Here is a 24,386-nt window from a genome sequence, read left to right on the forward strand (position 1 = left end):
TTGAAGCCACAATCACAACGTCCGTGCCTGCCTCCTCGGCTACGGCTATTTTGAGAATTCTCTATTTCTATTCCCCGGGTGGGAGGTTCGGGTAGAACCCACAATCACAACTTGTGTGCCGGACTCCTAGTCTACGGCTATTTTGAGAATTCCCTATTTCTAACCCCACTGTACTTCACTCTTTCCGTGGACGTTTCACAAAGTCCCCGTCACCCCATTGTGGTTAGCCATCGGTATAGATAGATATATCAAACTTATCATGGATTACAAGTCACTAGTCAAGTGTGGACCCAAAACACTTTATACCCGTAGTCATCTCCAAGGGCCAACATCTCCCCTGGCCTACCAACGAGTGTATGTTATTGGTAAGGATTCTTCTATTCAAATATCTGCCTACCCTACCATGCTATGGTGTGGGATAAAGTTGAATACCTCACAAACACATCATCCATTTGGGAGAGTTGCAAGACACTGTAATACCTACCCTACCATGCTATGGTGTGGGGTAAAGTTGAATTTCCTAAACACATCATGTTTGCGAGAGGGGTATGAGACAAAGTTTCCCTCCAGGTCATTTTGCTAATGAATATGAAATTTTATACTCGTAAAAGTTATTCCCAAAAGCCCTAAGCTGGGTATATCCACTATGATTTAACACAAGATCAAGCAATAAAGATTACAACAATGTTTGTCATTGAAAACAATATTGGTATCATTGTTTGTGATTGAAATTTGGTGTTTGATTATTGGTTAATCTCGGAAGCCTCACCTTAAAAGGATTTTTGATAAGAAATTTTATAATAATATAAGTTATTTCAAATATCATAAAATAGAGTTATTTGATTAACCGATTATGTTGATATCATTGTTTTTTCATTATAATTTAGTGCAATTATTGCTTAATATTGAAAACTATATTTTAAAAGGACATGCTTTATATTATATGGATAGGAATCTTATAGTCATATAAATTATTTTAAAATGTCATAAGATAGACCTATTAGACTAGAATTTTATACACTTGCCTATAGGAAAGGAAGTCTAAGCAAAAAGCTATACCAATCAATCTTTATGTTAATAGGAGTATTTGCCTCTAAAATTTGATAGTTGATCATTCCTCTGCTTTAAAAGTAAAATCTCAAAAGAATTTGTTCCTTGTAAAATCAATAAAAGTATAGTAGAATTATTTTTGTCAAATTCACATTAAAGTAGGCTCAAAAAATACTTTTACAACAATGCGTTGATCTTTATCTAATTTGGCATTTAAATTATATATCTCTCTTGCCTCTCTATAAATAATGTTCATTCATTTGAAAAACAACATCTATCATAGACCTTGCATATTTTGGATTTGTTAATAATCATCAGAAACTATTAGGAACTGGGATAATACTAAGATGGGGGAACAAGGGGGTGGACCTTACTGAATCAATATTATGTATTAATAATTTTTAAGATTATTTATGTTATGATCAAAGAATAACACCATAACACCATAAGTCAAACAATGAACACACATGACATACAAATGTTTACTCATAAACCCATAAAGGGAGAAAACCACAAATCTTTTTTGTATTCTTTATGCAAATCCCGTCACAAACATGTTGTTACATTGGATTTACTGCTATCAACCAGAAGGAGGCACTCTTCCACTGATTTGCAAGCACCTACTCCCACAACTTGCTAATGGCACCAACTTGAACGAAGCACCCACTCCTTGATATGCAAGCACCTACTGATTTTTCCTGGTAGATCCTTCACAACAATTCAAATCTTATTTTAAGCCTAACCACTTATTGTTATTCCCATACACATTCCCACATTGTTTCCCGTACACAACTCATAACCAAACATTCTGCTTCTCACGGTGTGGCTTTAGATTTTCTATTCAAGTAACTCACAATATAAATTTTGCATTATCAGCTCTCTTCCATGCTCAACGTGAATTGTGTTCCAAAAAAACCAACATTCTCACATTGTACCTATTTTTATTTTATAAGTTTTATCTCTGATGGATGTTAATATTTGATTGCTTCTCGTCTAATGTACCCTTACTGGTGATGCTACTAAATGGTATATTAAACTTAACTAAACATCCTATCATGGCTACGCCACCATTGTGACACCCATTTCCTTACCCAAAATTTGTAATGTAACTAATATCATACAACATTGGGACGCCAACATTCATATTATGATGTCAAATTCTATTATGATGTAATGTTTATTTTTATTAATAAAAATGCTAAAGTTGAAGAAAGTGGACAACCAACAAATGATGATGCCTTGTGAAGGAGGAAAACTTGATTAAGAGAGAAAATATATCTTAGGTGTGTTGGTGCTAAAATGAACCACCCCTAAGAAAGTTTATCCTCAAGGTTTTGATGTAAAAATATGCCCAAAAGGACCCAAAATTCCAAAGAAAAAAAATAGCAAAGGGCTCAAGGAGGGCGCTCACAAGATGTAGAAAGAACACACAACACATGGGCAAGCAAACCTAAACATTGCACCAAGCAAGCAATTCCAGCAAAAACCCCTTACCAATGCCAACAGGTGTGTATGCAGGTTCGAACGAAGTTGCGAGCATGACAAGATCCAATGGTGGGTGTGAAAGCTAATTAAACATCTCACAGTGCCTCGCGCCACCAAATCGCATGAATGTTAACCCGATCGGGGTTGTGAAGACGGCCTCATGGCACTCTCATGTGCCTCCCGCACCCCATCCAAACTTTCAATGTCGAGTTTAGGGCTATGCAAAGGCCACTATGCTTCCCACCACGCTAGTCTACCACGCATATTGACTTGGCACATTAGCTTTCCACACCATCCCATGTCGTGCCCTATGCACCAAGCAAGCAATTCCAGCAAAAACCCCTTACCAATGCCAACAGGTGTGCATGCAGGTTCAAACGAAGTTGCGAGCGTGACAAGATCCAATGGTGGGTGTGAAAGCTAATTAAACATCTCACAGTGCCTCGCGCCACCAAATCACATGAATGTTAACACGATCGGGGTTGTGAAGACGGCCTCATGGCACTCAAATGTGCCTCCCGCACACCATCCAAACTTTCAATGTCGAGTTTAGGGCTATGCAAAGGCCACTATGCCTCCCACCACGTTAGTCTGCCACGCATATTGACTTGGCACATTAGCTTTCCACACCATCCCATGTCGTGCCCTATGCCACATCATCCTCCTAAGTCACCTTTAATGTGTGACACATGCTAGGGTCCATCCATCATGTTGATGTCATCATGATGTAAGCATGATATCATTCTAAAAAATTCGCCCAGTGACATTTTGACATGTGGCAAGGAAATTTTTTATAAAAGGCATCAAGCCCATTTTATTTGTCAATTTATACACTTTGGCTTCTAACTCACAACTTGACGAACCCATGAACAAAACTAGTTCTTTGTCGCCCCCTCTAAGCCTAAATCCATAGTTCGTACAATCAATTCACCTCATCCCTATGAATTTGACCCCCTAAAACTCTCAAACAAGCTAAATTCAGGAGAATTCAAGCTCGAAGAGAAAACCCTAGCTTCCTTATGCACGAAAAAGTGCTCAATTGGCCATGAAACCCATTTCACGTGCTAAATAAATCCTCCACTTCATGAAATTGATCCCATGCACATCATCATGAGTAAAATTATGTCCAAGAATCCCCATAATTTGTCAACTCCATCCGAAATTTCCACAAAAACAATCTAAAATTTGACACTTGCGTGCACCCAAACAGTCACAACTCAACAATTTCAAGTTAAACTTCCTTCTATCACTTTGGCCAATCTTGTTTAGCCATGTCTCAGTCCCATAATGGTTAGTTAGGCCCCAATTACAAACCTCACTTTTTCTCACTCCCATTACTCCATCTAGTAAACATACCAAATGTTAAGAAACCAGCTCACAAAAAGATAGAAAATATAGATCAACGACTTCAGAATCAACCTCTTTGAGGGGGTAGCCTCCTTTACATTACACAAATGAAAAATTCTTGGATGATACAAATGACAAAACCTCATTTCTATATATAGGAGTCCAAGGGGTCACAATATAATCAAAGTTGGCATAACTATAATAATATAAGGGCACAACAATAACAATAGTGGGCTTCTATGGGGCACAATAATAACAATATGAGGACAATAGGGGCACAATGATAAGAATAAGGGCTACAATGAAAATAGTAATGGGGGAATCACTAGTATTATAGGGACCTAACAATCTCCCCTTAAGAAATTCCTCATCCCAATTGCTACACTATCCGTTCCAAGTTCTTTTGATGTTCCAATGGATGGAAAGTCAAAAGATCATGATTTCTATGTTCAGATGTCAATGTCTGAGATCCTATCGTAACCACATATGACATGAGAAAGGTTATCCAACTGGTACGTAGTACCTTTGATATAATAGGATACCACAACAATCTATTTCAATTAAACTTAGTCCTAGAATTGGTCTCACAAGTGTACCATTTCCTAGAAATGGTATCATGGTGTGTCAGTTGATATCTAGAAAATCAAAGAATCATTATTTCTACTCAAGGAGATACGACAGTCATCAAGGTTCGACTAGATTCCATTGTAGAATATCTCTCATTCCTGGACATGACTAGTATGCAGAAGCTAGACAGGGAAATACTAGAAGATCAGTGGAAGCCTCTCCCATGAGGTAAAGCAATAAATGATGAATGAAAATTTTAAAGAAGAAATAGTTTCCCCTTCCATCCCTCCTCCCTAACTTATCATGGTATTTGATTCTATGCTGAAAGTATATTTTTCCATGATTGCTCGTGTCCTTGGTCTCAATTTAAATGTCCACATAAATGAGTTGGTCCTAGGTTTCTTATCTACTCTTTTTCACCCGATCATAAAGGCCCGTTGTACTGGTGTGTTTGTTTCTATGGAGTACCAAATATACCTTCATTGGAGTTTGTTGTTCCCTACAAGGAAAATACAAGAAATTGGTTGTTGTTAGTGGAAAAACATGGGTAAACAAAGCACTGAAAGTAGTGAGAACAATTCATACATAAAATTAAATTAAAAAGTAAGAAGTAAACACATTAATAATTCTCAATGAAGATTACACATCAAAAAAGTAATGGAAAAGGGTTCCCTTTATTGATTGTTAAATGTAGAAGAGATACAATACATGAATAAAAAGACACTTGGAGAGAATTGTTTGAGCAATGGTGCTCAAAAATCCTTAGTAAGGAAGTTAATTTCCTCAATCTCCTTGTAACCTTCCTCTCTCTCTCTCAAAGAAGTATGAAGGCTCTCTCAATAATGAAATCCTCTTCTCAATGAAATTCTTGATTGCTAGGGAGAAATTTTGGCAACATAACAATGCTTTTCTTCTTCTTCCTTTTTAGCTCTCCTAGAACCTCTATTTTTATAGTTTCTTAGACACTCCTCCTCCCCTTGGCTCATGAATGTCATGGTTAACCTAATAAATGAGATGAGAGCTACCAATTCCTTGCCTTTAAGGATTCTTGGGGTTCAAGGCTCGAATTTTTCAACCCATCATATCAATATTTGGAGTGTTTCTCAAACAGGTTTGTGCCCTAAGGTGTTGACTGGACTTTTTCACAACTGCTAAATATCAAAGAAATAGTTGCGCAACTATTAATTTCTGGCAATGGTGCACCTGCACGGTCCAATTTTTTAATTTAAATCTTAGGAAAGCTTTTGATTTTTGGTCTTCATGGTGTTTCAAGCCGAAAATATCACCCCTATATGTGTTGATCACTGAATTTGAGTGTCTCTCAATGCATACATATGAGCATACAATTTACATATGATAACAATTTCCCCTTGATGTATGAGGTTAGGAGAAAGTAGATGGCCAAAATACATCACATTTTGTTGATTTGACTGAGAATCTTACCAACTTCTTGAGAGACAAAGTAACTTACTGTGGAAATGAGTAGGGAAAATCCTTGATTGAGAATTAAATATAACCATGCTCTGGGGAAATACTGATATAATTTTTTTTCTATATGAGGCAGGCATGTCCCATGCTTGTTATGATGACTAGTGACTAATTATTACAATCATACAGGAAACAATCCTGTCAAGTCAGTCTTGATGTGGCTGACATGTTGATGGATGATGATGATAATTGCTTACGCCTTCAAGGGCGCCTCTGAAAAATAGACTAAAATAGGTTCCCCCATGCATCAAAGTGAAGTATTTTTGAATGAGGTGCTAAAGGATGCATGTGTCTTTGACTCTAGGTACACCCATGCATTCAAATATAAGCATTGTTGAATGAGGTGCCAAGGGATGCATGGGTCTTCGACTAAATTAGAGAACTGCAATGGTCATAATGTAAGATACTACCCTGAAATGAAAAAAATTGTTGGTGTTGAATGTCAGGGAGACCGATGACATTAGTGGGTGATAGTGATTCTCACTGTGCCACCCGAGGTTGTCCCATAAGGGGGGAGGAAACCAAGGTAAAACTTTGATCCTGGAAGGTAGGTGTTGAAGTCAAAAAAAAGAAGCGTAAACAACCTGAAATGATGATTCGAGGAATCATAGTGAAAGGATAAAGATGATTGTAATAAGGTGAGTCATAAAGGCATGATAATGAGTGCTGACAGGATGGGTGGATACAAAAAATTGCTCGATGTTGGAGATATTATGCGAGTGGCAGTAGTCAAAATAATTTTTTTGAGGTAAATGCCCCTAGAGTTTGTAGAACATCTAGGGTAGGTATGAGCATGTTCTAACTGTTGTGGTAAATGATGGATGAATGTGGATCATGGTGTGGTGATATAAGCGAGCTCCAACCTAGGGTGACTAAGGAATTTCGTTGGGTTCATGACACAAAAATATGGGTTGGAATCCTTTTCATAAAAAAGAAATTGTAGACTTTCCAAAGAATGTAAGAGTGGTTTGGGATTTATAAACACGGTGATGGGTGCCCTAGGAAAATGATGACCTCCTTAATAATGCACATAGGTTTTTTTTCTAAGGGCAAGAGCCCCGTTGGTTGGTCTTGGTGTGAGGTTGATGAGGCAGATGAAGTGATGCATATGGGATATTTTGTATGGAGGGATGATAGGCCAAATGTAGAATGCAAGAGTGCATTCAACATAATCTGACAAAACATAAATGAGGTCGCCCAGGAGTAGGGTTGGTAAGAAATAAGTAAAGAAGAGGAGAATGAGGTTTATCTTCAAGACATGCAAATGAGATGGCTCTTGGGCCTGAGTGAATGGTCATGGATCCTGATCATGTGAGGTGATTTATAAAATGAGGCGATCCATGTATAGGAGGTACTATCGACTGACATGGACATTTAATAGGTACAAGTAGAAGGTGGTGGAAAATGTGGTCGAGATGATGGACCCTATGGTGAATTTCAGAGAAATGATGTCAAGATATGACAAGCTTAGTAGGAATCCTATCATGCTAAGTGGAGAATGATACCTTAACTACCGATGGTCGCCGAGGGACTAATTCTACTAAGAAACTGTTGGGATACCTGCAACTTCGATAGCCAATACCCCTTGATGAAACATATGTGAGATTAAATGTGATGAATAAGATGAATCAAAAAACATAGAAAGGTTCACCTGATAGATACTATGAATAATGAAATGGACCCAAAAATGAGTATGGTGTTGAAATTGAACAAAGGGTACCATGATGAAGATGACATTGTTTGCATCCTAATGTCACTAACGATTTCGTGAAAGGAGTTCATGAGCTCCTAAATGGGCCACAAGAAGGTGACATTGATATGGAAATGGAGGAGGTTGTCAATTTCATCTTCTTTAAAAACAAATAAGGACCATTCCGATTCTTTGTAAGGAAAAGTGGGCCTTAACACAAAATAGGTTTTCCAAAATTTTCTCTTCAAATTATGAGTTAGTCTTCACATGTAAACTTAACATAAGCAACAGAATATCGCATAACTCATACAAGCATCATGAAGAGCAAAACAAAGGATTTGTTGGCGGAGCTTACCCCTCCTAAGCTACATCTTCGGCCTTGCCAACATAGCTAGACCAGTCCATATATTTAGTATAGAAGGGAGTACATAAAAGTTTGTTTATGAGAACATGTGGCTACTACCCCTACAAGGTAATTTTCACCTGCAACGAACTATCACATAAAGCAGCAATACAAGGCATCTCCTACAAAGATCCTACACTCCAACTGAAATGAGCTTACATGAGAATATGAACATTTCAATTCCACATTGAAGAGAATAAGCAAAACTTCCCTCAACATGACATAATGAGAAAAGTAAACTTGAGATGAACCCTACAAGTAGCATTTGTTTCAATAGGTTTCTGAAGGTGAGAAAACCACTACAAGGCCTTCTCCATGCTTAAACACCTTCCAGAACTACTTCAAAAACCTGATTGATCCATACACCCTTGGTCTTGAACCTACAAAAGGACTCCTGAGATGTGCGCAAATTAGAAATTAGAGGTCACTATTGGACCCAGAATATCCAGAAACCTCTAGGTAGACTCTTCCTGACCTCCAAAACACTGAAAAATCCAAAAGATATTGCTCCCCAAGTTATCTCATGAGTTTTATTGTTGAATGTCCTACAAATCAGACCAATAGTCTAACTGTCCTACAAATTCACCCTCTTTTTCGCTAATAGAGTGATAATTTCTCCCTCCATCAATGCAATTTGTTGGAACTTTAAATTAGCCAATAACCCCTTAAGATTGTAAAATTCGGGTCATGTGGCCACATAAGGCCACAGGCTGGGCCTTAACGCCCACCCTTGCTAGCCTAGCCCTTAAAAATTAGGTGTGTGGTCTTATTGGGTGCCACGGTACCAAGGGCTAGGCTAACAACCTACCCTTCCTATTGGGACCCTTAAATTTCATGTGTCGTGGTCATTTGGGTGGCCATAAGGCCTAGGGCTAACCCCCTTTCTTAAGCGACCTAAAACAAGCTTTTACCTCAGTCTGTTGTTGTGGTATATGGTTTGGACCTGGGGACCCTACTGAGCACCTTCTCCATTAGCAATTTCCACATTAAAGCCAAGGTTTTGTGGCATTCATATGGCCAGTGCTAGGGCCAGGCTATGCCCCTCTCCCACTTATTCATGTGGGTGAAAAGTGATGAGTGATTAGGTTTCTGCCAAGCGCCTTCTCCACTGGCTCCATTCCTTATACATTGAGGGTCATGTGGTAGAGCGTTGACCAGGGGTTGGGGCTAGCAAGCCGGACCCTTCTCTTAAAATTGCGCCATTTGAAAACTTAAATAGTAGTTTTGGCCTATGTATAACAAGAACCACCACGAGGCCTGTTGGAAAAAACTGAGATGTGAAGTCAGAGGCTGGGGGTTCAAACCTCCCAGACCTTAGTCCTTCCATACCAAAAATTTTGGATGCCTCCAGAGTGACACATGGTAGCCCATGATTGGGCCATGTAGCAGATTACCATTGGTTAAATCAAACCATCACAAACCAATAAAAGATGCACCAAAACCAAACCAAAACATGCCAAGAGTCATCACATGGTTGGCTCAGGGTACACAAAATCACCCTGTTGACTCACTGTACGGTCACTGAGTCAACTACCTAGTCAACATCCCTGCTCAAATTTTAGCTGTTGGGCCAAATGGTCAGCACACAACAACTTGAGAATACGGTGTCAGATTGAGGTGAAATGAACTTTGTTGGATTAAGAAATATGAGCACTTCGACTTGATGCTGGTTTCAAGAATTTCTGGGTACTTTTATTTTTGAGCTAAAATTTGGTCACCTAATCACACCTCCCCACTAGGAAATTTTGGACTCCAAAGTTTACTTTCCTAGTAAATATAATGAGGCTGAAACCAAAATCACCCAAAAACTCAATCAAAATGCTTACTTTTCGATTGGTGCCCTTCAAGCCCCAATCAAGGCACTTCACCTATCTTCTCCATGAAGACCTACTGTCCTATTAAGAATTGAGAAAATATTATTATCATTTTGTAGGAAAAAATTCTTATGAGTGGAATTCGAACATTCTCTTTAATATCATCTTTGCATGACTCAAAAATAACTTCATCTTGAAGTTAAATTGTTGAAGACAAACTTGACTCCATCTTGGAAATCAAAAGCAACATAAAATTGCTTTACTATCCTCAAAGTCTTATTGTACATAAAAAGTACACCGTTTCAAGATTTCAATGATATAATTGGCTTTGCCTACAACAACATAGTCATCTTGTACAATATTAAAAACAAATATGATATTCACAACAAGTTTCATCTAGAATACTTGCATCGGTGAGTACATGACAAACTTGTAGACAAACTTGGATGTCAAAATTTTACATTCCAAAAGTCCTTGAACATGTGTACATATAACTAAGAAAATACCTACTATCAAACAAAAACACATACTTGTTGCACATAGTGAAAATTATTGTTCACTTTATAAAACTACCAAAACATGTAAACAAAAAAAGTAATTACAAATTTACAAAGCAACTTTACAAACAAGTCTACCCAATCTCTACCTCTCCTAGGCTTATGTGTTCTTTTGTGCATCATCTTTTCCTTGAAGGTTGTTTAGGATTGTTGTGAGTCCTCTTTGCTACCTCTTGTTTCCCTTGCGTTATTTTTCATAGTCTCCTTTCCTTTCTTTGACCAAAGCTCTGGATGTAAATTCCAACATCATTCATTTCCATGTCCATGCATCTTCCAATGGGTACAAAACAACTTTCTCTTGCTTGCTAACAAATAAGTAATCTCATGTGAAGGAGAATCATTATGCTTGATGCCTAGAATCAGATCCAATATTTTAAACATTATCATGCATTGTTCATAGAAAACCACACAATGGTCAAATGCATCACAAAAAGTACAAGGGTACATATTCCATAAGTAGTCAAAATTACCATGCATTGGAAAACACCTCTGAGATTTATAGTTGTCTCTGGGTTGAAACTTTGATGGAGTGGAGTGGATGATGATATGCAAGGTCCCTTCAAGCATTCATCTCGCTTGGGAGACAAATGAACATTGTCACAAGGTAGTGGTGACATCTCCTCAAATGGTTGATGTGCCTCAAACCATTTAGAGCATTCTCCAAACTCCCTTTGACCATATCCCAATCCCCGATACTTTGGTTTCTCCTCAGCCATGATTGGATTGGTGATACCTTGGCCATTTATGCCAAGGCATCCTCCTTCATAACCCATCTTGGAAAGTAGATTCATACCAATAACTTTGGTATGTTGCTCAAATGCTACAAAAGAGGTGTGATGCACATAAACAAATGGATTTGTACTTGAAATTATTATTACCTCCTTAAAAATGTCATTCATATTTTCAACTTTTGATGATGACAACAACATTGTATATGAATCTAGCCACCCACTCTTATCAACTAGCATATGGTGAGAATCTTGGAGATGCTTGCAAAATGCACATGCATCATCTTCCTCATATGTTCCATAACCACTATTTGAACCATGACCACATATTGGTTTCATTCTAGAGGTTTCTTTTGCTGACACATGAGTGGAACTTTCAACAAATTGTTCTTCTAGCACATGCTGCAACTATAGGCGCATATGCCTCTTCTCCTCTTTAGCTATCTCTAGCATTATTCTCAACTCAATATTCTCCATACGAAGAGCCAAATTCAACTCCTCTAGATCTTGGAGACTCTTCTTTGCCATTCTTGCAAATTGGTTAGATTATGATTTGATACCAATTTGACCTGAAAATGGAGGAGGTTGTCAACTTCCTTTTCTCCAGAAACAAACAAGGACCGTTCCGACGCTTTACAAGGAAAAATGGTTCTTGACACAAAACAGTTTTCCAAAAGTTCTCTTCAAGTTATGAGTTAGTCTTCACATGTAAACTTAAGATAAGAAACATAATATCACATAACTCATACAAACATTATGAAGAGCATAACAAATGATTTTTTGATGGAGTTCACCCCTCCTAGGCTACATCTCCAGGCCTGCGAACATATCTAGACCGCTCCATATATTAAGTATAAAAGGGAGTACATAAAACTTTACTGGTGAAAAAATGTGGCTATTACCCCTACAAGGTAGTTTTCTCCTGCAGAGAACTCTCGCTTAAAGAAACAATACAAGGCATCTCCTACAAAGATCTACACTCCAACTAAAATGAGATTACATGAGCATATGATCACTTCAATTCCACATTGAAGAGCATAAATAAAAATTCTCTCAACATGACATAATGAGAAAAGTAAACCTCAATTGAACCCTTCAAGTGAAAATTCCTGCAATAGACTTTTGAAGGTGAGAAAACCCCTATAAGGCCTTCTCCATGCTCAAACACCTTCCAAATTTTCTTCAAAAGCCTAATTGATCCATACACCCTTGGTATTAAACCTGCAAAAAGACTCCTTAGATGTACTCAAATAAGTAATTAGAGGTCACCATTGGATCCAGAATATCCAAAATCCCTAGGTAGACTCTTCTTGAGCTCCATGTTAGAAAATTATATATTACAGAGCAATGCAACACATAAAATATATTGCAGAAATATAAACACAGAAAACACATAAAAAAAGCGAGACAAGAATATACATGGTTCACCTAATTTGGGCTATGTCCACGGAGAAACAGTCGGTCCTTCCTTTTATGTTATCCAGCAAAATGAAGAGATACAACCTACAGCAGATCCGATGTAATTCTGTCTTCACTCTCACATAATTTCCTCTCTCTTTTGCACTCAGAATACAGATCTACAAATACGCAATACAATTCCCTCATAGTGAGGGGTTGCCTTCTAGGCAAAAAAAACCTAAATTAAACATAACTTCTACCATCAGATCTCTGCCAAATGAACAACTCAGATTGACTATGAAATTACAAAATTTTACAAGGCAATTTTGCATCTATTTTTAGTTTCGGGGCGTTGCCCCTAATTCCCCACTAGGGGGGGCTCCAAATAAGCATTGTCACCCCCCCTAGAACCCCCTAGCGGCGTACATTTTACAGGCGGTGTTGCTGCCACATTACGAGCTGGGGTCCAATGTGGTGATACCTGTAAATAAAGAAGATAATCAGGCTCCACACCCAACAATCTCCCACTTGGATACTGATTATAGAAACTCCACCACTGCTTCATTTGCTGGACAATGACTCCATTTTGGACCTGGTTGTTTCTCATCTTCTTAATCATACTTGAAGACTAATTGAAACTGAGCAAAATCTCAGTTTCTCCTTGGTTACAACTTTTGTTAACATATCTGTAGGATTCTAGCCAGTGTGTATCTTTTCCAGCTTCAACTATCCATCTTCCAACACTAACCATATGAAATGGTACTTGAGTTGTATATGTTTAGTCTTGGAATGAAATGCAGAGTTATTTGCAAGATGTATGGCACTCTAGCTATCACTGTATAACTTGCCCAACTCATGCTTCTTACCCAACTCATCCAAAAATGTTTGTAACCAAATCATTTCTTTACTAGCCTCTGTAGCAGCAACATACTCTGCTTCTGTTGTTGAGAGTGCAACAACACTTTGCAATTTTGAAACCCAACTGATAGTTGTTCCACATACTTTAAACACATACCCTGTGGTGCTCCTCCTATTATCTCTATCACTCGCCATATCTGCATCAACATATCCATGTAGAGAAATGTTTGAACCACCAAAGCATAATGCTTTATTTGTGGTACCTCTCAAATACCTGAGAATCCACTTCACCTCCATCCAATGTTGTTTCCCTCGATTGTTCATGTAACTGCTTACAACTCCCACTGCATGTGAAATATCAGGCCTTGTGCACACCATTGCATACATTAAGCTTCCAACTGCTGATGCATATGGAACTTTAGATATATCAACCATTTCTTCCTGAGTCTTGGGACACACCTTACTTAGTTTAAAATGGCTAGCCAAAGGTATACTAACTGGTTTTGCATGTTGCATATTAATTCTTTTCAACACCTTTTCAGTTTACTAACTTTGAGACAATGTTAGTTTTCGATTCTTCATGTCTCTAGTTATTCTCATACCAAGGATTTGTTTTGCAACACCCAAATCATTCATTGCAAATGAGTTCACCAATTTTATTTTGAGCACATTTATTTCCTGCATGTTAGAACCTGCAACAAGAATGTCATCTACATACAATAACAATATAATATAGCTGCGATCATTTTGCCTTTTGAGATAAACACAATGATGATAGTGACATCTAGTGTAACCTTGTTTAGACATAAACCTGTAAAATTTTAGATACCATTTCGTTGGAGCTTATTTTAAGCCATACAAGCTCTTCTTCAACTTGCACACTAGTTTCTCCTTCCCTTTTACCTCATATCCTTGTGGTTGCTGCATATATATCTCTTCCTCCAAATCCCCATGGAGAAAGGTTGTCTTTACATATAACTGCTCAAGATGCAAATCTTCAGCTGCTACTAGACTTAAAATAGTTCTGATTTCATTTTAACAACATGAGAAAATATCTCATCAAAGTCTATACCATTTTTTTTGTGTGAAGCCCTTCACCACAAGTCTATATTTATACCTTTTTCTACCTCCATCTTCTTCCTTCAACCTGTAAACCCATTTATTCTGCAATGTTGTTTTACCTGTAGGAAATTTGACTAAGTCCCAAGTCTGGTTATGTGCTAAGGAGTCCATCTCTTCTTTCATGGCTTTCTCTCACTTCTTCCTGGTTTCTACAAACACTACTTCTTCATAACATTCTAGTTCACCAGAATCACTCAACAATACATAATATAATGAAGGAGAGTATCGTTCAGGGGGTCTACTTGTCCTAGTAGATCTTCTAATACCACTTTTAGGTGTTTGAGGTGCTTCTTGTTTTTGTTGTTGTTGTTGTTTTTCTGGCTGTTGATCATTATGATTTTTAGGCACCTTCATTTTTTTTGTGATCTCATCAACAACTGTGTATTCTCTGCTTTCTTTTTCCCGTTTCTTTTCCTGCATATGATCCTTATACAAAACCTTTTCATTGAATATGACATCTCTGCTCCTACTGATTTTGTTTTTTTCATAATCATAAAAGTGATAACCAAAATAATTAACACCATATCCAATAAAGGTACATTTCTTTGATTTTGCCTCAAGCTTTATTCTATTTTCTTTATTAATGTGGACAAAGGCTTCACAACCAAAAGTTTTTAAAAATGAGTAGTTTACCTTTTTACCTGTCCATGCCTCCTCTGGAATACCACCATCCAAGGAACTTGAAGGTCCCCTGTTTATTAGATAAACAACAGTATCTATCACATCTGCCCAGAATTGTAAAGGAAATCTTTCATGCAATCTCATGCACCTTGCACGCTCCATGATTTTCCTATTCATCCTTCCTGACACACCATTTTCTTGTGGTGTTCCTAGAACTATCTTCTCTCTGCAAATTCCATTCTCTGAATAGTACCTATCAAACTATTTTTTTCAATATTCACCTCCATTTTCTGATCTGAGACACTTCAACCTTTTTCTTGTCTCATTTTCAGCCAAAGCTTTCCATCTCTTGAAAGTATCAAATACATCAGATTAATTTCGAATACAATAAATCTAGGTTTTTCTGGTTGCATCATCAATAAAAGTAACATAATAATGAGAGCCACCTAGAGATGATACCTGAGAAGGTCCCCATACATTTGTATGCACAAGCTCTAATTTTTTGCTCTTCTTTTCTTTCCCAACTTTGAGGAATTTGACTCTCTTCTGTTTTCCATAAACACAATTTTCATAGAATTTTAAATCAACATGCTTCAAACCTGGCAACAAATTTCTTGAGTGGAGAATCTGCACCCCCTTCTCACTCATGAGCCTGAGCCTATGATGCCACAATGCTTTATCTTCTCCTGTAGAGGTTAAAGCATTAGAAATACCATTGCATAAATACAATGTACCAACCTTTTCTCCTTTTGCTCTTACCAGGGCTCCTTTAGTGACCTTCCAAGTTTTATTGTTAAAGTAGTGACACAACCTTCACCTCCCAACTGCCTTGTTGAAATAATATTTTTCTTCAGATCTGGAACATGACTTACCTCTTTCAATAGTCATTGATTTCCATTCTTCTGTTTTATGAAAATTGTACCCATTCCAATGATTTTACAAGGTTTATCATCACCCAATTGAACTTGTCCAAAATATCCTTGAACATAATCATGAAAATGTTTCCTATCAAGTGTGGCATGGAATGAGGCCCCTAAATATACCACCCAGGCATCAATAATATTTTGTAATGAAATAATCAAAGTATCTTGCAACACATCACCTGTCACATGTGCTTCATGATTGTTTTCTTGCTATGCATCTCCTTCTTTTCCCTTTCGAGACTTGTAGTCTTTCTTTAGGTGTCCTTTCTTCGTGCATTTCTAGCACACTATCCCCGATCTGGACTTGGATCTGCCTTTCCTTGACTTACTGCAATATCTTGGGCTCTTTCCTCTTTCCATTTTTCTTCCCCTAGTCTCTGCAGTCAAAGCATTACCCGATGTCTCACTAGAGCTTTTTCGTCGCATTTCCTCGCTAAAGATTGCACTGACAACATCATCAAACTTTAAAGTACTAGATCCAGAGACAGAGTTACTAATGGCCATAACTAAATCATTCCAACTTTCTGGCAATGAGCACAAAAATAATAGAGCCCTAACTTCATCATGAAAAGTTACCCGTACAAAACTTAACTGACTAGTAACTGTATTAAATTCATTTAAATGATTGGCAAAAGATCCACCTTCTGACATCTTCATATTAAATAAATGGTTCATAAGAAATACCTTATTTGAGGCCGAGGGTTTTTCATATAGTTTGGCCAATGCCAACATTAAACCCTCTATTTTCATTTCGTTTGAAATATTAAAGGCTGCCGACGCTGATAGGCACAACCGTATTGTTCCAAGTGCCTTTTTGTCGAGAATATCTCATTCTGTGTTTGTCATCCTCATCGGATTCTTTGTCTTTCCACTCAATGGTAGGTACAGATCTTTCTGATACATATAATCTTCCATCTGCATCTTCCATACCTTGTAGTTTCGGCTGTTAAATGTTTCGACCCTAAACCTACCATCTTCTTCCATTGCTCCCACTCGAACTAGGAACCCTTCTCTCTTGCGAGTTTATCAGCCAAATAGACTTTCAGCTCTGATACCAGTTGTTAGAAAATTATATATTACAGAGCAATGGAACACATAAAATATATTTCTTAAATATAAACACAGAAAACACATAAAAAAAGAGAGACACAGATATAAGTGGTTGACCCAATTTCGGCTATGTCCATAGAGAAACAACAGTCCTTCCTTTTATATTATCCAACAAAATGAAGAGATACAACCTACAACAGATCCATTGTAATTCTCTCTTTGCTCTCATACAATATCCCCTCCCTTTTGCACTCAAAATATAGATCTACATAGACGCAATACAATTCCCTCATATATAGCAAGGGGTTTCCTTCTAGGGAAAAAAACCCTAAATTAAACATAACTTCTACCATTAGATCTCCGCCTAATGAACAGACCAGATTGACTACGAAATTGCAAAATTTTACAAGGCAATTTTACATCTATTTTTAGGTTCGGGGGCGCTGCCCCCAATCCCTCGTCAGAGGGTGGGTCTCCAAATAATCGTTGTCGTCCCCCCTATACCCCTGGCAGTGTACATTTTACGGGCGGTGTTGCCGCCACATTACGAACTGGGGTCCAATGTGGTGATACCTCTAAATAAAGAAGATAATCAAGCTCCACACCCAACACTCCAAAACACTAAAAAATCCAAAAGATATGGCTCCCCAAGCTCTCTCATGAGTTTTATTATTAACTGTCCTACAAATCAGACAAACTATCTAACTATCCTACCAATCCGTCTTATTTTTCACTATTGGAGCAATATTTTTACCCTCCGCCAGTGCAATTTGTTGGAACTTTAAATTAGCCAATAACCCCTTAAGACTGAAAATTCGAGTCATATGGAAATATAAGGCCATGGGTTGGGCCTTAATGCCCGCCCCTGCCAGCCTAGCCCTTAAAACTCGGGCATGTGGTCTTATCGGGTGCCACTGGACCGAGGGTCGGACTAACAACCTGCCCTTCTTGTCGGGCCCCTTAAAATCCATGTGTCATAGTCATTTGGGTGGCCATAAGGCCTGGGGCCCTCTTTTGTATGTGACCTCCGCCAAGATTTTTCCATGGTCCGATGTTGTGGTATATGACTTCGACATGGGGCCACTACCGAGCGCATTCTACGTCATCTATTTCCACATTAAAACCAAGGTTCTGTGGAATTCATATGGTTAGGGCTAGGGCCAAGCTATGCTCCTCTCTGTTGGCGCTCTACTCCTATACTCTTGTAGTCATGTGGGTGAAAATTGATAGAGGTCGAGTTTCTTCCAAGAGTCTTCTCTGCGGTCTCCATTCCTTATACGCTGAGGGTCACGTGGTAGAGTAGTGACCGGGGGTTGGGGCTGGCAACCCAACCCCTTCTCCCAAACTTGCACCATTTGGAAACTTAAATGGTAGTTTTTTCATATGTATAATAAGACCCACCTATGGCCTATTGGAAAAACCCTACACTGTGAAGCTGGAGGTCGGGGGTTCAAACCTCCTAGACCTCATCCTACCATACCAAAATTTTGGACACCTTTGGGGTGCCACATGGTAGCCCATGATTGGGCCACGTGGCACACTGTCATTAATCCAAATCAAATCACAACCAACCAATCAAAAGTGTGCTAGAACCAAGGAACCATAACATGCCAAGTGTTAGAACCTAATTGGCTCAGGTTACACACATGCACCCTCCTAAATCTGTTATGCAACCAGCTCACAAATAGATAAATCAACGAATAAAAAATTATCCTCTTCGAGAGGGAAAAAATAAATGATCAATTCTTGGATGATAGAAATGAAAATACCTCCTTTTCATATATAGGAGTCTAAGGGGTCACAATATAATCAGAGCCTACATAACAATAATAATGTAAGGGCACAACCATAACAATAATGGGCTTTTATGGGGCACAACAATAATAATACGGGGGCTACATGGGCATAAAAATAACAATAAGGGGGATACATTATTATTATATGGAACTAACATGCCCCTCTCCTTCAAAAAAGTGTTGTCCTCAACATTTGAGTAGTTCTGGATGATTCTGTATAAAATTATCATCCTCCCATGTGGAAACTTCAATGGGTAAGTTCTTCCACTTAATAAGATATTCTAAAATTGATCAATTCCATAGCTATCGGATTCTTGTTTCCGTGAGTGCTTCAGGCTCAAATATGATTTTTCCTTCTTCATCAAGCTATGGAAATACTGTTTGAACTAGAATCTTGTCACAAATAACCTTCTTTAAGCATGAAACATGGAAAACTAGGTGTACTTGAGAAGATGTAGGAAGCTCAAATTTGTATGCCATAGTACCAATATTTTGCAACACCTTGTAAGGAACGTGGTAATTGGGTGATAATTTATTATCCTTCTTAGCTTGCTTGAGGGACATTTTCTTGTATGGCTGTATTCATAAAAATACCCAGTCACCTGCCTCAAAACTTCTTTCACTGCAATGCTAATATGTCTATTGTTTCATTTGATTCTGTACCAGAGTGAGGTTATCCTTTAAGAGTTGGAGAACTTGGTGTTGATGCTTGATGTGATCTTCAGTGCTTTAGCCTTAGAATTTTCTCTTAAATATCATGTGATGGATGGTGGATTATATACATAAAATGCCATAAATGGGGTCATTTTTGTTGCAGTATGGAAGGAAGTGCTATACCACCATTCAGCTAGAGGTAACCACTTGGCCCATTGTCTTTGTTATCAGATACAAAGCAACGAAGATATCCTTCCAAACATTTGTTCACTATCTTAGTTTTCCCATCAGATTGAGGATGATAAGATGAGCTATGAGCTAATTGAGTAACAAGACAGGAAAAAAATTCCATCCAAAAATTTCAATCGAGAATGGGATCTCTATCACTTACAATAATCTTTGGGTTTTCATGAAGCTTTTGAATTGTTTCCATAAATGAAGTAGCAATTGTATTGGATTTAAAAGGACAATATAACACATAAAAAAGTGCATACTTGGTAATTCTATCAACTACCACCATGATGACACTCTTTCTTTCAGACTTGGGTAAACCTATAATAAAATCCACTGAGACCTCCTCCCAACGTTGACTTGGAATGGTTAAAGGTTGTAATAGACCCTGGGTCTTAATTGCCTCAACTTTATTTTGTTGGCAAACCAAAAATTCTACCATAAAATTCTGGTATCATATTTAAGGCCATCCCCAAAAAAAATATTTTTGATGTTGTGGTAATCTTTTAAAAATCTCCAGTGCCCTCTTATAACAACCCTGGTGAAAATTCTATGTAATAAAAGTTAATAAAGGAAAAATAAGACCACGGGTAAGGGACACATATTCCAAGCTAAATGTTGGGCAAAGATATCTTAGTGGGCATCACTTGATGTGTGTTTTGGCGAAGGAAAATTGGCAAAGGCTAAAGCAAATTAATCAAATAGGAAAAACGACATTTTTGGGACATTTATTTATGAAATTAAAGAAAATTAGGAGAAAAGTAAGGTGAAAGTTCACAAGTTGCATGTGAGGAGGAAAATGAAGGAAAATAATGGAAAATGAAGAAAATAGAGACCTCATTAATAAAAAGGCTTCTGAGGATCAGTTGGCAAGCTCTTAGTCAGTGTAAGCTCTTGGCTCAAGCTTAGTAAGTGTTAAGCTCTTGGTCAGTTCAAGTTTGGAGCTATCTCATTATTCTCTCTCTCTCACTCTTGGCCACTTAGAATTTTCTTGGAGCAATCTAGCTCTGGATCAAGGAAGGAAAAGCAGGATCAAGTAGCTTCAGCGGGAATACTTATAGGTAACCTTTTTCATGTGTGATTGCCTGGCTGGTTTGGACATGCATGTGTTTGCATGTTGGTGTATGGTTCTCTTGTTGTCAATGACATGGTTTTGATAGGATATGATAGTGGTTTTCAGTGTAGCCTTTTCCCTTTCTAGATGCCATGGTGTTGGTATGGTTTTTTTTTTTTTTGGAGCTTTGGTTTTCTAGATGAATTTCAAAATCCGGGGCAGAGGTGGTCTCAAGTTTCATTCCCAAAGGCCTAGGAATCCATTGACTAGTTTTGGAGGGATACATGGTAAAGCCTAACGGATGAGTCTCAGTTTAGGGCCTAGTGATCTGGGTTTGGATTGTGGTAAAGGCTGAGATAATGGTCTCATTTTAGGGCCTAGTGATCTGGGATTGGATTGCGGTAAAGCCTAAGATACCAGGAGACAAAAAATTCCTCAAGGATAGTGATGGGTTCTAGATGACATTCTATGTTCAGTTCAGTTTTGATTGGAGCACCAGTTTTGGTGTGATCATTGTTTGATGAGGGTAGAGGTGGTTTATCCTCTGGATTCCATTGGTTGTTTTTGGATTGGTTGCTCTATGAGATCCCACATTCATGCTTGGAATATGGCACGGGGGTGACTGGCTGAAAGAAAGATTTGGTTTAGTCATGTCTACAGTTGGGTGGTACGTGGAAGTCCCAAAACTGGTCAAATTTGCCTATGATTAATGAAAGCGAAGTTCTCTTACTTTGCACTTGTTTATATGTGGATTTTATGGCTGATATATTTATGGTATTTGTGTTATTATTATGTTGGTTCTATGTATGTTTTATGACAACAACTATGTATGAATCTCAACTTGTTTTTACTTGTAAACGAATGGATAATGTATCTATGACCTAATGGATGGAATGGAATTTAAATTGATAAGGAAGCAATGCTTCATGGCGAATCTCAGATAAGTATGAGACCCCTATGCTCAGATTTGTTATTTACACCTGTAGGTTGCATCCCTGCCAAGTGTTTAACAGAATGTCAGTCTCGATTGGGGATGCTCAAGCCTAGTCCTGAGGTTGACTTTTGATTTATCAGCATTTCTATCATGTCTTTTATGGATTCTGAACGTTGTAGCAAGTTCTGCAAAGAGGTTAGGATTCTCAGCTAGAAAATTGGCTCAAATATTAGGGTCACTAGAACAGGTCTGCTAAGAAAAGTCCACAGCCATTGGCACATATGCCAATGAAAGAAAATTTGGGTTGTTGGACGCTGTCATGCCTATAACATGAGAGAGACTAGGGGTTAAAAGTCTTAAATCATCAATAGAACTCAGGGACTGGATGTCTGAGTGGATAACATGTCTCCTGAGGGTGTTACTGTTGATGTGGATGGATTTGTTTGATATGTTTCGTATCTTCCATTTCCTTAAGGTCACCAAGGAAGTTAAATCCCTTATAGTATTCTCTCTTGTCACATGTTTACCTTGGTTGACTGGTTGCTTGGGTGGACCTGGGAGGAGGGGGTGTTACAAATTGGTATCAAAGTGGGTTGCGCTTTCTTTGGGTCATATCTGATATCACATAGTGGTATCAGAGCATGGTTGCGCTCTCCCTGGGTGAAGGTTCTTGGTCACACATGCATTTTAGTTGCATGTGTGTCTTTTACACTTGCATTCCGTGTGCTTGTTGGATTACATAATTATTGGTCATGATGGTATTATGGTTGTCATGAGGAACTTGATGATGTCTTGGGTGGAATGCATTGCCATGAGTATATGACTGGTTACATATTGTTATATGACGCTCACATGTTGTTATATGTTGCTTGATTACATCCCTTTATGGTAGGTTGCATTCTCGTATGTTTGATTACATGTATCAGTCTTGTAGGTTGATTACAAGAATTGATCACTTATGCTCAACTACATGCATTAATACGCATGTGTAGTTGATTAGGAATTGTGTATGCATGTTGATGGTTTCATATGGAAATGTGTACAATGGAGTAATGGTTGTTGTCATGCATGAGGTCATGGTTTGTGAAGTTGATATGGTCATGCGTTGATGACTGGACTCTAGCTAGAATGATGTGAATATGGTTTGGTACTCATGTTTTATATGTCTATATGCAGTTGTCATGCATGAATGGTCTTGGTTATAGTTATGCATGAATAGTAGGTCAAACATGCCTTGTGAAGTCATGGTATGCAATTTAGGTCATTAGGGTGATATTGGTATGTTATGATGCTAATGTGTTGGCTGAGATAGAGCAGGAGATGTAGATCATCATAATAAGGTTGCAGCATTCAACTTTGGGGTAAGAGTAGATCGTCATACATGTATTGCATGTTTGGCATGCAGGTATGTAAGTTAAGGATTGTTATATGAATTAGGTTTATATACATGTCTTCTGATGTTATGGTTACATTCATGATAGATGATAGTTGATTAGTGTAGCTATATGCACATGTGTTAGATAGTCATGAATGATAGTAACATATGGTTGTATGCATTGCTATTGTTGTTTTATACTAGATAACTTAATGATTATGTTATATGTTGTTGATGAAGTATCTTATAGGTTAACTCGTTGTTGTTAAATGATAGCTAACTTGATGATTAAGGTTATTGTTACACAGTAATTTATCACTGCCTTCCTGTCAGTCACCCTGCTGTGTCCAGAAGTCACAATCACTAAGTGTTTGATCCCTGAACTGGCTAAAAACCCATTTTTCCAAAGTTTTGTGCATCAGCGCGTCTGTTCCTAAAATAACCGCGATGACCAGCGCCCCACAGTCTATTTCGTGCGCTGCCATCGCGGAAGAACATCACTTTTCCGCGATGACGCACAGCGCGGCTTTCACGTGTCCTTCCGCGCTGACATGGCTTGTTCAGTTGTTGTCATGTGCTGACAGCGCGGCAGTCTCCATATAATCCGCGCTGATCCAGTTTGGGCGAATTTGTTCAAACAACCAGCCTTCCAGATCTCTCCAGGCTTGGTTGTTAGCTTTGTGAATGTCGACTCCCTTCTATGGCATGTCCGTTCGACCTTTTGCAACTACTCCCCTTGAAGATAAGCTCATCCTTCCACCTTTTTAGGAGACTCCTTCTCCTATATAAACTTCCACCATTACCATGAGCAGCTAGTTAGAAAATAGCTGGACTTAGCTTGGATTATACAAGAGCTTGTAGTGCTCAGATTGCTGCTATAGGTGTGGTGTGTTAGGAGTGGAAGTGATTGATTGCTTTGGGAAGTTTGTTTGTGACATTTGTGTGAGAGAGAGAGACTAGTTTGTCTTGGGAGAACCATCCTCAAAGGTGAATGCTTGAGATACATGCTGACTGATCCTTCCTGAGAAGTTTATCGACGTCAGAACATTTGGTTGTACTCTTCTCTATTCTGATTAATAATAGATGACTGCTATTATTGTTCCATTCTCGTTTGTTTATGCAATGGATAAATGTGAATTATGTCTTTTCTGACTGGCATATAGTTACTTTTACTAGATTTCACGCTTGCGTTTGCTTTCCCTTCGTGTGTGCAGGTGTCCGTTCGCGGGGATCGCGGAAGA

Source organism: Pinus tabuliformis, chromosome 6, assembly GCF_031772625.1.
Source record: "Pinus tabuliformis cultivar Carrire ecotype Pingquan chromosome 6, CPIR1, whole genome shotgun sequence".
In the NCBI taxonomy this organism is placed as follows: domain Eukaryota; kingdom Viridiplantae; phylum Streptophyta; class Pinopsida; order Pinales; family Pinaceae; genus Pinus; species Pinus tabuliformis.